Source organism: Narcine bancroftii, chromosome 5 (genome assembly GCF_036971445.1).
Source record: "Narcine bancroftii isolate sNarBan1 chromosome 5, sNarBan1.hap1, whole genome shotgun sequence".
Classification (NCBI taxonomy): Eukaryota; Metazoa; Chordata; class Chondrichthyes; order Torpediniformes; family Narcinidae; genus Narcine; species Narcine bancroftii.
In genome coordinates this window covers 103,020,435-103,036,186 of record NC_091473.1, presented here as the reverse complement: position 1 = coordinate 103,036,186, position 15,752 = coordinate 103,020,435, and the positions used below count along the sequence as shown (strand labels likewise).

The following is a 15,752-nucleotide window of genomic DNA, read 5'->3' as shown; positions in this document are numbered from 1 at the left end:
TTCTTAAATATTAAAATTGAGCCTACATTCACCACTTCAGCTTGTTCAATACTCCCACCACTCTGTGTGAAGAAATTCCCCATAATTTTCTGCCTAAACTTCTACCATTTCACCCTTAAACCATGTCCTCTGGTTTCATCTAATCTTAGTGGAAAAAGCCAACTTGCGTTTACTCTAACAATACCCATCATAATTTTATATACCTTTATCAAATATCCTCTCATTCTTGTGCACTCCAGGGAAAAAAAAAATTGGCCTTAACAATGTGTTATATAATTTTATCATAACATCCCAACTACTGTGCTAAATACTTTGATTTATGAAGGTCAATGTGCTAAAAGCGCTCTTTACCAACCTATCTAGCTTTGACACTACTTTCCGGGAATTATGTATCTGTATTCCCCGATCCCTAGATTCTAACAACTCTACAGTTCCCATGTTTACCATGTATGTCCTATCTTGGTTTGTACTTCCAAACTACAAAAGTTCACAATTGTCTGCATTATATTCCATCTGCCATTTTGCCGCCCACTTTTCCAGCTGGTCCAGATACCTCTGCAAACCTTTAAAACCTCCCTCATTGCCTAATATACCTCCAGTCTTTGTATCATCTGCAAACTTGCTGATCAAATTTAGCACATTATCCAGATCAGCCATTTTCAACAGGAGCCATATGTATACCCCCACCACAAATGAACCACAGCAGATTTAAGGGGGGGGGGGGGGCATGGAGTGAAATAGTAAAATCCACAATGAATCACAGGCAAAAAAGGTTGAGAATGGCTGATCTAGATCATTAATACAGATAACAAACAACAATGGTCCCAGCACCGATTCTAGAGGTACACCACTAGCACAGGTCTCCAGTCAGAGAGGCAATCATCCACTACCACCCTCTAGCTTCTTCCATAAAGTCAATGTTGAATCCAGTTTACTACCTCACTATGAATACCAAACGACTGAATATTCCTGGCTAAACAATGTGGGACCTTGTCAAAGGCCTTAATAAAGGCCTTTCCTTCATCAATGTTGTAACTTGAAAAACTATATAAGATTTGTAAACGTGACCTACCATGCACAAAGCCATGTTGACTATCTCTAATTAGTCCTTAACTATCCAAATATTTGTAGAATAACTTTCCAATAACTTAGCTAGTATTGATGTCAGGCTCACTGGCCTATAATTTCTTGAGTTATTTTTAGAGCCTTTTTTAAACAATGGAACAATACTGGCACCTCATCTGTGGCTAAAGCCATTTTCAATATATCTGCCAGGGCCCCTTCAATTTCTGAACTAGTCTCCCCGAAGGTCTGAGGGAATACTTTGTCAGACCATGGGAATTTAACCACCTTTATCCACTTTAAGACAGCAGGTATCTCTTTTTAATCTGTATAGATTCCATTACCGTACTGCTCTTTTGCCTCACTTCCCAGACTCTGCCATTTTCCTGAGGGTTATAGGGTAGGGAGGGTTTAGTACTTTTTTTAAAGGAATATATGGGTCAGTTCTATGCTCTAAATACAAATCTCCCCCATCTCTCTGGCTCCAGACATAGCCAACCACTAATCTCCAAGAGGACCAATTTTGTCCCTTACTATCCTTTTGTTCTTAATATACATGTAGAAACCCTTATGATTTTCCTTCACCCCGTTGCCCAAAGCAACCTCATGACTTCATTTAGCCTTTCTGATTTCCCGCTCAAATTTTTGTTTGGCTTCATCATGAAAATAGATGAGGCTGAGGACAGATATATATGTGCAGGGATGGTTTGGGGAGTGGAAATGGTAGACTACAGGAAGTTCAAGACTGACAGGGATGGGGAAGGGGAGAAATGTATAATTATCTGGTCAAGCATACCTACTGACTAGTTGTATCTGTGGCCCCCTCCCCACAGGCTCCTGCATAAAGGTAACTGTTCCACAGCCCCTTACAACTCATTGCAGAACAGCCAAACAAACAACAGAGAAGTCCTACCGTGGACCTCCACCACCTAAAATGACAGAAGGAGAAGACAAAATGAACTGACCCAATATGTAAAAGTAGAAGACACAAATTTCTTGTTTATTTTCATTGTGCGATGAATTTGTTTAATGGGTTTAATGTATCATATATGTTGAACGTTGAGTGGGTGGGGAGGAGGGGTGATGGAGGGAGGGAAGGGAGGGGGGAAAAGTGGAGAAAATGACACTGTATATTCAAGAGGGAAATGTTTGTGTGTATTTTGGTCAGTATGGTTCATAGTGTGAATTTTTTTTTAAAAAAAAGGATATGCAATGTTCTTTAGTGAATTCAAGCCTCTTGGTTTCTCCACAATAGTCTTCTGAGTGATTGATGGTGCATCAGACGGGGGTAGGCTGGCAGAAACTGGAGAAGTCAATGTTTAATAACTTTATTTATTCGTTCAACAAGGTTATTACATACAGTAAAAAAAAATAACATATTATGAACGATAAAAAAAATTTATATATGAAAAAGAAAAAGAAGGGAGAACCCCCCCCCCTCTCAGCCAGCTCTCTTTAGGAGACCCAAAGAAAGAAAAAAAAAGCTGAAATATATTTACTAAAATCTAATCAAGGTAAATCTAAATGTAAATATTCTGAATATAAAGACCACTTATTAAGAAAAAAAAATAATTATCATGTAAAACATACGTGATTTTTTCCATTATTAAACAAGTTTTCATCTCATTATGCCATCTATTAATATCAATCACATTAGCATTTTTCCATGTACTTGCTATACATTTTTTTGCTACAGATAAAGCCAAATATACAAAAGGAATCTGAAATTTGTCTAATCCCAAATCTTTCGAAAGATTCAACTCACCCAACAAAAATATTGTCGGGTCCAGAGGTATTTTGATGTTATACAAATGTTCCAAAAACAATTGAATTGCTTTCCAAAAAGATTGTATATGTAGACATAACCAAACAGCATGAAAAAAAAGTTCCAACTGAATTAGCACATCTAAAACAAGAGTCTGATTCACTAAAACCATTTTTTTTTTAACTTTTCAGGTGTTAAATACAATTGATGTAAAAAAATTGTAATTAACCATTGCATAACGAACATTTATCGATCTAGTAACACGATCATGACAGATATCTAACCAATCATCCTCAGAAAAAGTAAAGTTAATATCCTTTACCCATTTAATCTTAGATCTATCCCATCCCTTTTTTTCCATACTTTCCTGTAATATTTGGTACATCAATGAAATATATCCCTTCTTTGGTGCAATCACAAGAAAAGATTCAAATTTAGTCAATTTAGGTAAAATCATATCACTACCAAATATTTGTTTTATCGATGTTGATAATAAATGAATAAAGAATTCTCATTAATACCAAAATCTTCTCTCATTGATTAAAGGATAAAAATTGACCTTCTTTAAAACAATCCCCCAAGTTTTTTATACCTTTAGATTTCCAATGTAATAAACATTGATTATACATTGAAAAAGGAATAAGTTGGTTATTATATAATGGTGTTAAAGTCAATAATTTACCCTTAGAACCTATTGTTCTATTTTTCCTCATCCATAACTTCATTAAATGTTTTAGTATAGGCACATTATATTGTTGTAATAAATTTAAATTCCACTGAAACAAAAATTGATGTATTTCAAATTCAGAAATATTCGCCATCTCAATTTTAGCCCAACTAGGGGGCTGTTCCAAATCCATTAATGAACTAATAAATTTAAATTGAGCTGCCTCATAATAATTTTGAAAATGTCGTAAGTGTAATCCCCCTAATGTATATTTCCAGGTTATCTTATTCAAAGCTACTCTCGGAAATTTACCCTTCCATAAAAATTCCCTAACCTTTTTATTTAAATCTTGAAAAAAAATTCTTATTAAGTAAACACGGAATTGACTGAAACAAATATTGTATACGTGGAAAGATATTCATTTTGATTGTATTTATTCTTCCAATTAAATTTATAGGAAGATCCTTCCACTTAATCAAATCAGCTTTGATCTTTTTCATTAACGGTACATAATTTAATTTCTATAAAGATTGATAATCAATATCCACATTTATACCCAAATATTTAATTCGATCAGTCCACTTCAAATTAATAATATTCTTATAAACTGAATAATCTCCTTCACGTTTCAGTAAAATTTCACTTTTTTCCCCAGTTAACTTTATATCCAGACAAAGATCCATATTGTGTTAAACATTCCTTCAAGTGTAAAAGTGACTGAGATGGGTTTGTTAAATACACCAGTACATCGTCAGCAAATAGATTAATTTTATACTCCTCATCTAAAACTCCCATACCTTGTATTTGTGTATTTTGTCGTATCAACTGTGCTAAAAGTTGAATTACTAATGCAAAAAAAAACTGGAGACAAAGGACAACCATGTCGAGTCGAATTAGTTAATTTAAAAGGTTCCGAGATCTGACCATTTGTCAATACCCTGGCTTCTGGTTTATTGTACAAAGCTTTAATCCAACCAATAAAAGGACCAAACTTAAATTTCTCTAAGAATTTAAATAAAAAGTTCCATTCAACTCTATCAAAAGCCTTTTCTGCATCAAGAGATATCACCATCGGATGGTCAGAGCACTGTCAATGTTTATTAATCAAACTAATTACTCTAAGAATATTATCTGAAGCATACCTATTCTTTATGAAACCTGTTTGATCAACATGTATCAACTTAGGTAAAAATTTAGCCAATCGATTCGCTAATACTTTAGCTATTATTTTATTGTCTACATTCAACAAAGAAACCGCATAAGGTACCCTTGATATCTGTTCTTTCTTTAACTGCCATGCAAGTACCTTATGCGGTTTCTCACCCCATTCATAATACCGTTGTTTAGATCTATTAATCAAACATTCAAATTGATAAGATTATATTATATTATATTATAATAGAAATCAATGTTAATGCCATCTGGTTGGAGGGTGCCTGGATGGCAAGGGTCTGCAGACTTCTGTGTCTCAACGCCAATTAGGTTGCATGAGGTGCATATGAAGCTTTACCTCATTTGGGTGGTGAATGGAGGTGAGGTGGGTGGGTGGAGATGAGGGACAAGCTTTGTATGTTCTCTGAATACAGTGGGAAGTGCCCAAGGGGGTGGAAGGGAAGAGTGGACCAGGGAGTCTCAGAGACATTATTCTTGTGAAAAAATGAAGAAGGAAGATGCTTCTGCTGGTAGGGTCGCTCTGAAATTGACAGAGGAGGCTGGTGAAGTGGTTACGGATATTAAGGGATATCCCAGGAATGTGGACAAGGTAAAGGATCAGCCACAGTCTTATTAAATAACTGAAACAACGTGTGTATTGTCATACACACAAATACAATGTACATTCGCTGCCAATCTCTTACATGCTGTAGCCAAACAGGTATGTAAAATACACTAACCACAAGAGTATCCATTAAATTACCTCAGTACAGAATGAATTAAGAAATAAGCTCCGAGTCATGATTAATATTAAATAAAGAAAACAGATATGAAAATATTCGGATCAGACAACTCTCGTGAATAGAGAAACCTTTTTTTTAAACGACGGATTGATAACCTTTCTTCAGAACTGATATCATTCACAACCTTTTTGTCCATCTTAAAGAAGCTTTTCTGCCTGATTATAATCGCTTAATATTTATATTTCTTTGGCTTGGCTTCGCGGACGAAGATTTATGGAGGGGGTAAAAAGTCCACGTCAGCTGCAGACTCGTTTGTGGCTGACAAGTCCGATGCGGGACAGGCAGACACGGTTGCAGCGGCTGCAGGGGAAAATTGGTGGGTTGGGGTTGGGTGTTGGGTTTTTCCTCCTTTGCCTTTTGTCAGTGAGGTGGGCTCTGCGGTCTTCTTCAAAGGAGGTTGCTGCCCGCCAATTTATATTTACTGATTGCACTTCTACATTCCTTTGGGGCGGTAGTAATTGTGTTTGCAGGAGCCTTGTTGACACGTAGCCACATTCTGTTTTCCTCTTGCCATCAATTTCGTTTTTTAAATGATCTACATGCTGTCAACCCATTAACTTGATGATAAATCAAAGGGACGATACTTTTCACTTTCTTATCCTCAACAAGGTGAGCGCATCTGTCGAACGAGCTCAGTTGTTTCGACTCTCGATTGGACAGGGCTGGAATGAGGGTGCAAGATTGGAAAGGAAAGAACGGTGGCGGGTGATAGGTCAAAGCGGCCGGGCGGCGCTGTCTCGAATAAAGTTAACGCTGCGAAACAGGATTGGATAGGGCGGGAAAAGTGGCGGGGATTGGACAGGACGAGAGAGGCGGCGGGGATTGGACAGGGCGGGAGAGGCGGCGCGCGATTGGACAGCGCGGGAGAGGCGACGCGCGATTGGACAGGGCGGGAGAGGTGGCGGGGATTGGACAGGGCGGGAGAGGCGGCGGGGATTGGACAGGGCGGGAGAGGCGGCGGGGATTGGACAGGGCGGGAGAGGCGGCGGGGATTGGACAGCGCGGGAGAGGCGGAGCGCGCGATTGGTGATCTCGCGTCCTGTAAGGGATGTGGCGCCATATTTACTTTTGAACGAAAGCAGCAGCAAGTCGGTGGAATATTGAAGCTAAGGATTCGGGAAGAGGCAGAATGTTGGTTATTGCTCTGGCTGTAAGCAGTTATTCTTGACGTTGGGAATGTTGGGGAAGGACTTCGTCTGATCGATGGCTCAATTGTGGGTGATGGTGTCGCTTCAGGCGAGTGCGGAAGGAAGCCGTTGTGGCGGTTCGTATTGCTCTCTTCGTGAAGCCGAGTGGGGCTCAGTGGGAGTTTTCTCCCTATTCCTTCATTCACTGGTGAACTAAGAGGGGGAGGTAGTAGCGGTGGATGTTTTTTGCCCTCACTGTGCTGCGTTCAACTGCAGTGGTCTCTGCGGTGTTAAAGAGACGAGGGCAACAGAGGTGATGGTTCCCAAGTTGACATCAGGATCTCTTGCCGATGAACTAAAAAGTGTGCATCCTTTTGGAATTTTGGACCAGACAATGCCTTTGTTTTCTTTCGTCTCGATGAGGCTACACTTGGAATTTATTTTTGTCACAAAAATTGCAAAGGGTTCTTTGCCCAAACTAACAGGTTCGCACATTCCTGTAAACAGTTGACAGAGGACATGATTGCAATGAAAAGAAAGATCACACAACAAGAGCTGCCTGATAATATTGTTGTGGGGCCCATTCAGGATAGCTGCAGGAAAGGAACTGTCTTTAACCCTTGTTGTGTATGCTTTCACTTCTGATGGGAGAAGTGAATGTGTTCAAGCCAAGTTTATTGTCATCTGATTGTACAACCAGATGACAGAATGAGTGTTCTCTGGTCCTCGGTGTAAAATGTGCAGGCTCATAATGCCTGACCTAACAGTCATACAGATAACAATACATCTGCAGGACCAGTATTTCATTCATATCAATGAATATTGTTTTGTGCACATGTGAGTCTCGGATGGTTGGTGTGATCAGCTCCTTTGGTTGTTCAGCATTCTCACTACCTGTGAGAAGAAGCTGTTCCTCAACCTGGTGATACTGCTGTATCACATTTCTTCCCTGACAGAAGAAGCTGAAAGATGGAAGGGGTTCTCAATGATTTTGTGTGCCTCTTAGGACAATGATCCCGGTAGATCATTGTGGGGGGTGGGGTGGGGGGGGGGGGGGGGGAGTGTGGCTGGAGAAGAGAGACTCCCATGATCCTCTTTGCCACTCTTGTGGTCCTGTGGATTGACCTGTTCCATTTTGCAGTAGCAACTGTACCCCATGTTGATGCAGCCGGCAAGGATGCTCTCTATAGAGCTTCTATTAGAAGGTTGACATAATGGTGGCTGGTAACCTTGCCCACTTGAGTCTTCTCAGGAAGTGCAGTTGCTGTTGCACCTTCCTGACAAGTGAGGACAAGTTGTGTGTCACTAGTTAAGTGAACTCCAAGAAGCCTGGTGTTCTCCACTCTATCCTCTACAGTTGTTGATGTGTAGTCCTTCCTTGTCCTCCTGAAGTCCACGATCATCTCTTTCATCTTGTCCATGTTCAGACTCCGGTTGTTACACTCATACCTTTTCATGAGATTCCACCTCTTCTCTGTAGTGTGATTCATCATTGTTGCTGATGAGTCCAACTACTGTTGACTCAACAGCAAACTTGATGAAGCTGAATCTGGCAATGCAGTCGTGGGTCAGGAGCATGAACAGGAGCAGGCTGAGGATATGATTGATCCTTCAGTATTTTGATTGCCTTTCCTAGACAACATGAGATGTAGATGAAAACAATGAAGTGGAGGGAAATGTATATTATGTCTTGAGCTACATTTCTGATATTGAGCAAAGCAACTCCTGTGCTACACCATGATGATTCTGGACACTTTGGGTGGGGCAATTGTAGAAGTTGTTGAGAGATTAAGGGGACAAACCAAACTTCCTTAGTCTTGAAGAAGGTAGAGGTGTTGGTTCTTTCTTGACCATTTCTTGTCCCAAGTTAGGTTATTTGAGTTGTTTATTTTGAAGAACTTGAAGTACGCTGCTCTTTCCACCATGGTATGCTGTTATGATTACATAGATAGGTGGAGGTTATCCTTAAACTTGAAAGCATGGAGAAAAATGTCCAAGGGATGTTGCTGGGAAATGGATGGCTTAAGCTAAAATGATAGACTGAATGTATTGAGGCATTTATTTTTCCCTGGAATGTAGGAAACTGATGGATGATGGTATAGAAATATATAAAATCACGAGGTGCATAGAGGTAGTCAGTGCTCACATTTTTTCCATCACAAGGGTAATTTAAAACTAGAGGGCATAGATTTCAAGTCTGGTGGGAAAAATTTAAAGGAAACCTGAGGGGTCACATTTTCCATACTGGCTGGTGGGAATGTGGAACAAGCTGCCAGAGGAAGTTGTAGATGCTGCTTCAGTTATTGTGTTTAAGACATTTAGACAGGTGCATAGATAGGATGGTTTCTATTTCCTTCATTGCTGTTTGTTTATTTGTTATTGCAGTACATTTCTGATTATAGAAAAACCATTTAACCAAAATTCTGTTATCCGAAATTTTGAAAGTTGAAAAAAATGGTCTTAAATTTATGCATTTCTTATTTTGTAAGCAGAGATCATGTCTTTTGATAAGAATTAAACATTATTTCAGGCTTGAAAACGCTTCCATTTTTTTTCTTGTTTAACCACTGAAGAAAAAAATGGTGGCGCTGCCAGAGCTGGTGCGGACCACAGGGAGTGGAGACACAGTGCTCCCATGGGGTCCAACCCCTACCCCCAGTCCTTCTGCTGTCAGCTTTCTATATGCTTTGAATGGCCCGTTAAAGGAGCCAACTGTAGTTTTTATTTAAAATCCTGCAACGGGGGGTGTGGGGGTTTGATTCCAAGATGGCAGCTCCTATGCTCCTAAGGCAGCATCCACAAGGGGTTGCAATCTCCAGGGAAGAGGAGGATTGATGCAGGGCACCAGAAAACGGGAAGGCCCCCCCACAACCCCAGTCTGAGAAGGTAAAGCAGAGGGAATTACCATCAAGACAGTGACTAAGGTGGGAGACCAGAGAGGGCCTCAGAGGCTGAAGGAGCCACACAGATGGCAGGCTATTGGTAACTAGAGGTGAGGAACCCACGCAGGCTGTGGGCTGCTGCAGACTGTAGTCAAGGGATTGCAGACTGCTGGGGATTGGCTCAAAACTGGCATCGGAACCAGGATGAGAGAGGGTGCTGAAAGGTTCCTGATGGTATCTGAGGTTCAGATCTGGAGCTCAGGTTGTCGATGGTTTGGACTAGACTCTCTGTGGCTGCAGCAGTGACTAGAGGTGAATGTGACACTCTGGAGGAAACTCTCTTTTGCTTCTCTTTCTCTGATTGGAAGAGGCAGCTTCGGACATTTTTTTGCTGATGGCGAATCTGCCTTACAGCAGACGAAATCAATTTTATGTAATGTGACACATTTAAATTATAATAAATTGAATCTTGATACAAATATTCTGCTGATGCTACTAGTCTGCTTAAAGCAATTGCTCAATTATCCAAAAAATCCAGTTACCGAAAAAGTCATGACACAAGCATTTTGGATAATCTGAAACGTACTATAGTACACTACCTGTATGGGTTGACTTGCCTGGAAAGCATGCAAAATAAAGCTTTTCCTGCATTTTGGTATGTGACAAATCAATGTAGAGCGGTATAAGCAAAACACAGGCATGTGACAGTAGTTCATGAAGCAACTTGGTTGGCCTGGAGAAGTTGAGCCAGAGGGCTTGTTTCAGCCGAAACCTTATGGAGAGGATTTTGAGAGGCTTGTCAAACAGTGCAAGAACAACAACCTGAATCTCAATTGGTCAAGACAAAGGAGAAGATCGTGGACTTCAGGAGGATGAAGGTTGACCATTTTCCACTACACATCAATAATTCTACCATGGAGATCACAAAATTCCTTGGCACGCTTATAACAAACAACCTATCCTGGACCTACAGCACCATTTCATTCGTCAGAAAGGCACATCAATGTCTACACTTCCTAAGGAGGTTGAAGAAGGCAAGGGCTGGTACATATGGCGTAGCAGTTAGCGCAACGCTGTTAGAGCACCAACGATCAGGACTGTGGTTCTAATCTCACGCTGTCTGTAAGGAGTTTGTACATTCTCCCCATGTCTATCTGGCTTTCCTCTGGGGTCTCCGGTTTCTTCCCACTGTTCTAAATGTACTGGTTTGTTTAATTGGGAGCACAGGCTTGTGGGCTGAACTGGCCTGTTACTGTGATGTATGTCTGAATTTAAGGCTATCGACATCCATTTTTAACATTTTACAGGATCATAATTAAGAGTGTTGTCTGGTTGCATCATTTTGTGGTATGGTAGCTGTAAAACATCGAATTTGAAGTCAGTTCAGAGAATCATTAAAACAGCTGAGAAGATCACAGGGCTGCCTTTACTCTATTGACTACTTCACTGGCATCGTTGCTTAAACAGGACTTAAAGAATTGAGTTTCCATACCATCCATCACGATCTTTGACCAACTACCATCAGCAAGGAGGTAAAGAGCATCAAAATCAGCATAGCCAGGCTGAGAAATGGGTTTGTTCTGCAGGCTGTGAGATTGATGAACAGTATTCTGTAACATTGCATCTCTTATAAATGGAACGAGTAAATTATTCTGAAATATTTATATCATATCTTTGGCTTGACCATCAACTTGAACAAGACTGATGCCAAACACCAACACCATAGAACCAAAAATCACTGTTGACAACACCCAGGTGACAAATGTAAACAGCTTCAAATACTTGAGGAACATCATCTCAAGTGATGGGCCTCTGGACAAAGAAATTGACTCAAGGATCAGCAAGCCCAGCTAGGTTCTGGGTTGACTGTGTGCCATAGAGTGCTTATCAACACAATGTCCGCATCTCCACAAAGCTGAAAGTCTACTGAGCTGTGGTCATCCCTTCTCTCTTGTATGGATGTGAGACCTGGACTCTGTATTGGCGCCATATCAAACAAGTGGAGAAATTTCACGTGTGCCATCTGTTCCATCCTTGGCATTCGTTGGCAAGACCGTGTCTCCAACCTGTAGGTCTTGGGTAACGCGAAGTCCACCAGCATAGTCCCTGATCATCAGAACCCAGATGCAGTGGGTGGGGCATGTCATCAGAATGGATGAGCACTGAATGCCTCACCAGCTGCTCTATAGTGAACTAAAGACCGGAAGGAGACCTCAAGGTCATCCATGCAAGCACTATAAAGATTCTGTGAAGGAAACCTATGCTACTGTGGCATCTAGCCAAGAGAACTAGAAACTGGCTGCTGACAGGTCCTGTTGGCAAGCCCTGTGCGATGAATCCAACATGAGTTTCAAAGACAGACATGGCCAAAAATGGTGAAAGGCTGTGAACGGCATCGCAGAGCAGCAGCCACAGTTATTACAACAGCAGACTTCCAGTGCCCCTATTGTGCTGGACTTTGTACTTCCAGACTGGGACTGCAAAGTCACCTTCATATTCACAGATGAACTGCACAACAAAGTGTCTTCTTTGAACTGAAGGATGACCAATATATTTTCAGTCCAGTGAAATGCTGTTTTGTTTGGTGTATATACAAGCAGATGATGATAATAAACAAGCTTGAAACATTGACTATCTAGTGCCTTCCATGGGTGCTGTCTAACCTGCTGAATTCCTCCAGCATTTTGTGTTTCTGCATGCTGTGTAACAATGACCGTAAATAATACTTCTACCTTTTCAGTTTCAATTGTAACCAGTAAACCATTTCTTCACCCTGACAACCTTCAGTTTTAATTAAATGCCAGGTTAACAAATTCAGATCATTGGGTATCATAAGGAGAACATCTGTATTTTTTATCTGCCTGGCTGCTTGTATTTAGTGATTATGTTTCCTTTTGAGGCCATTTGGCATATGCTGCCTCCAAGAACATTCCAAGAAGCCTGATCTTCACTTATTTTCCCATGCAACCACACCCTTCCATCCCACATCCTCCCACCAGTCTCCTACACAATGGGTAACTTAAAGTAACAGACATCATAACACTCAGTACTACTTTGGGATATGAGAGGAAATTAAAGCACTTGGAAGAAGCATAAATAGTCAGGGATGAATGTGCAAACTCAACGCAGCATCTCGGATCAGAAATGAACTGTAGTGTTGTAATGTAGTGTTTTTACTAGCTACGCTTCTGTTGTTGTATTAATTTCTACTTTCATTGATCTGATATATTATGTGTATAATCTAATTCTGTAATCAAATGTCATAATCTTGAGATCTTAAAGTTATGAAACCAATGTAGTAAATTAAATAATTAAAAATCTAAAAAGCTACAAATTAAATGGAAATATTTTGGGATGTATTTGGCATGTGACTAACCTGGTTTTCCCTTGTGTAACCATTTTAGATGATCCTTTCATGTTCATCTGTTTTGGCTGGATGCAGTCCAGTTTTGCCCTGCAAAGTACAAATGTTTCATAAATTAAGGAGAATTTGTTATTTCAGTTGATAAACTGAACTTGCCGTCATCTTGTATAAAATCAACCCTCAATGCACTGTTGAGTTGTTACCCTGACTCTTTTAGTGATGTGTGATTATTGGGCAAAGGTGCTTCCAGCACCTTTTAAGCTGCAGGGGGATCGACCCATTAAATCGCCAACCCAGCAATTTAAGGGGGATCCTTCCCCTGCGATGACACGGTAAGTGATGTGTCATGCTCTCGGGAACTATCGGTGAGTCTCCCCCAAGACAGCAACCCTCTCCCGCTGATCGTGGCACCACCCCATCCCCCCCTCCCATGGCTACAACCTCACTCACCCGGATTGTGGACCCCCTCTCTCCCCATTGCAGCAGTGACCCCCTCCCCCCTCTCTTCTGCCCCCCCAGATTGCATCAGGCACTTCGCCCAGGGGTTTCCCTGTGCACTGGCGTCACAGGAGTAACCAGGTCAGCCATTTTGTTGTTCAAGCCACTGGTGGACGCATTCTGAGTAAGTTTAACTGAGTTCCCTGACTACCCCTGAGGTAGGTCAGGGACCCGGTTGGATTTGCACCATGCTGACCAGGTTGGATCCTTTCAAGCTGCCGTGTGAGTGGGGCGCTAACTGGGTAAATTGCCAGTTTAATCCATTTTACATGGCAGTTTGAAAGGGCCTAATGAATCCCATTGCACACTTTTTTTGAAAATTTTATTTAAAGATTTTACATTCCAAAAAAAATTATAAGATACAAAAAAAACTCTCCCTCCCTTCCTCCTCTCCTCATCTAACCTAATCCCTCCCAACCTACCCTCCCCCTCGGAGCCTTACACACAAAAAAAAACTTTTCTGGGTATTTAATATTGACTGCTTGGTATGCCAACTCTGTGCATGTCATTTACATAAAATCTATAGCCATATATTTTAAATATAAACTCCACATTTTAACAAAAAAGAGTAATTATTTCGTAAATTGTAGGTTATTTTTTCCAAATATAAGCACGATTATAATTCATGATGCTATCTTTGTATATTCAACTCTATAATCATTTTTCCATGTAACAGCTATACATTTTCTTGCTACTGCTAACCCTAATCATACAAAAGCCAATTGTGGATCATTCATCTCCAATCTTATGTTTAATACATTCATATAACCTAATAAACACATCATTGTATCCAATTACAGATCAATTTAAAATAAATCTCTCAAAATCTTTATAACTTTATCCCAAAAAGGTTTAACTTTTTCACACAACCAAACAGAATATATGAAAGTATCTATCTGTTCTCCACATCTAAACACAAATCTGACAAACTGAATCCATATTTCTTCATCTTTTCAGAAGTTAGGGGAGGAGTCATGTGATGGAGTATTGGCCGGTCGGGAAAACCAGGCCTCTCCGGGAAAAAAGGAAAAAAAGTTGGGAAAAAGCAAAGCATTAACAAAAATAGAGTACAAGAAATTGAAGATGAAGATACAGAGAAGAGAAAGATGATGGGTTCCAAGAAGGAGAAAGTAAGAACAGCTGGAAAATAAGTAAAAAAAAAGTCACCGGAGAAGGAGGAAGAAGGCAGGTAAGTAGGAAGGAACAGGATGTTGTGGTGACGAGGAGCGCCTGACCCTGCCTCACAGAGTCACGACCCACCAGCTGGTGCACTACAAAAATGGCTCTCTGAGCCAAATAAAAGTGCGCAACTGTGCGAGGAGTCATGCGTGCGCAACTGCGCAATCAGAGGAGAAAGAGGACACCGGTGGGAGTGGGGCTCAGCAGAGGAGCAGGTTGTCACAGACCGAACAGCTGAGGGACGCCCGATACCAGGGCTCTCAGCTGGAGGATAAGGAAGACACCAGAAGAGGGTGCGATGAAACAGACGTGGAAGACAGATGGAGGGAAGATTGACAAGAAGACCAACGTCAAGAAGCACAACAGACGAGCAGCCCGAGGGGAGGAACAGCAAGAAGAGGCCCGACAAAGAGATACAAGCAACTCATCAGGAAAAACAGAAGAGACACAGACATAGAAGAGAAGAAGAAGACACAAACACAGATACAGACATAGAAGAAGAGGAAGAAGAAGACACAGATACAGACATAGAAGAAGAGGAAGAAGAAGACACAGATGCAGACATAGAAGAAGAGGAAGAAGAAGACACAGATGCAGACATAGAAGAAGAGGAAGAAGAAGACACAGATGCAGACATAGAAGAAGAGGAAGAAGAAGACACAGATGCAGACATAGAAGAAGAGGAAGAAGAAGACACAGATGCAGACATAGAAGAAGAGGAAGAAGAAGACACAGATGCAGACATAGAAGAAGAGGAAGAAGAAGACACAGATGCAGACATAGAAGAAGAGGAAGAAGAAGACACAGATGCAGACATAGAAGAAGAGGAAGAAGAAGACACAAATGCAGACATAGAAGAAGAGGAAGAAGAAGACACAGATGCAGACATAGAAGAAGAGGAAGAAGAAGACACAGATGCAGACATAGAAGAAGAGGAAGAAGAAGACACAGATGCAGACATAGAAGAAGAGGAAGAAGAAGACACAAATGCAGACATAGAAGAAGAGGAAGAAGAAGACACAGATGCAGACATAGAAGAAGAGGAAGAAGAAGACACAGATGCAGACATAGAAGAAGAGGAAGAAGAAGACACAGATGCAGACATAGAAGAAGAGGAAGAAGAAGACACAGATGCAGACATAGAAGAAGAGGAAGAAGAAGACACAGATGCAGACATAGAAGAAGAGGAAGAAGAAGACACAGATGCAGACATAGAAGAAGAGGAAGAAGAAGACACAGATGCAGACATAGAA

General features: G+C 40.9%; 1 protein-coding gene across 5 annotated transcripts in view; it reads left to right on the top strand.

The window, feature by feature from the left end:
* Positions 1 to 6,500: 6,500 nt before the first annotated feature.
* Positions 6,501 to 15,752, top strand: part of stil (STIL centriolar assembly protein) — a 94,055-nt gene continuing 84,803 nt past the window's right edge. For 4 of the 5 annotated variants that reach the window (XR_011357820.1, XM_069938562.1, XM_069938561.1 and 1 more), the window contains exon 1: positions 6,607 to 6,713. The gene's annotated coding sequence lies outside the window, so the exon portion shown is untranslated. The other variant, XM_069938560.1, reaches the window with a different exon arrangement.